This window comes from Arachis duranensis, chromosome 2 (genome assembly GCF_000817695.3).
Source record: "Arachis duranensis cultivar V14167 chromosome 2, aradu.V14167.gnm2.J7QH, whole genome shotgun sequence".
NCBI classification, from domain to species: Eukaryota; Viridiplantae; Streptophyta; class Magnoliopsida; order Fabales; family Fabaceae; genus Arachis; species Arachis duranensis.
This window is the reverse complement of record NC_029773.3, coordinates 13,566,146-13,566,817: the sequence shown is the minus strand read 5'-3', so window position 1 is coordinate 13,566,817 and position 672 is coordinate 13,566,146.

Sequence of the window (672 nt, the reverse complement as noted above, 5' to 3'; positions counted from 1 at the left end):
AGAATTTCAATATTTGTAACTGAAATTTTTATAAGTATTATTATTATGACACTTTTAATGTATATTTATTGTATTTAATTAGTACTTTATGTTTTAATAAATAATAATAAATAAGAATTTTGTCTTTTAATATTTTTAAAAAATTTTACTAAAAGATAATTGATTAATTTTTAAGTTTTGTTAAATCATCATAATTGCTAACTTGATATTATTAAAGGAGAAAATATGGCTTAAACTCATTGTATAAGGAGTTGATATTAACTTTTAGGGGCCTGCTACACATACAAGTAAAAAGGCCGTACAAGTTTTACAAGTTATCAGCCCAAACTTCATTAACACGCGCATTAACTCATTTTGAATGGAGTGTAACTACGCGCGCCCCACTCAAACGGTTCCTCTTCTTCTTCTTCTTCTTCTTCTTCTCTTCTTCTTCTTCTTCTTCTTCTTCTTCTTCTTCTTCTTCGTCTTCGTCTTTGTCTTCTTCCTCTTCCTCTTCCTCTTCCTCTTCCTCTTCCTCTTCTTCTTCTTCTTCTTCTTCTTCGTTTTTTTTTTCGATTTTCATGGTTTCTGAAATTCTTCTTCTTCTTCTTGCTGCACGTTCTTCTTCCTCTTACTCTTCTTCTTCTCCTTTTCTTTCGTTTCTGCACGTTCTTCTTCCTCGTTTTCCTCTTC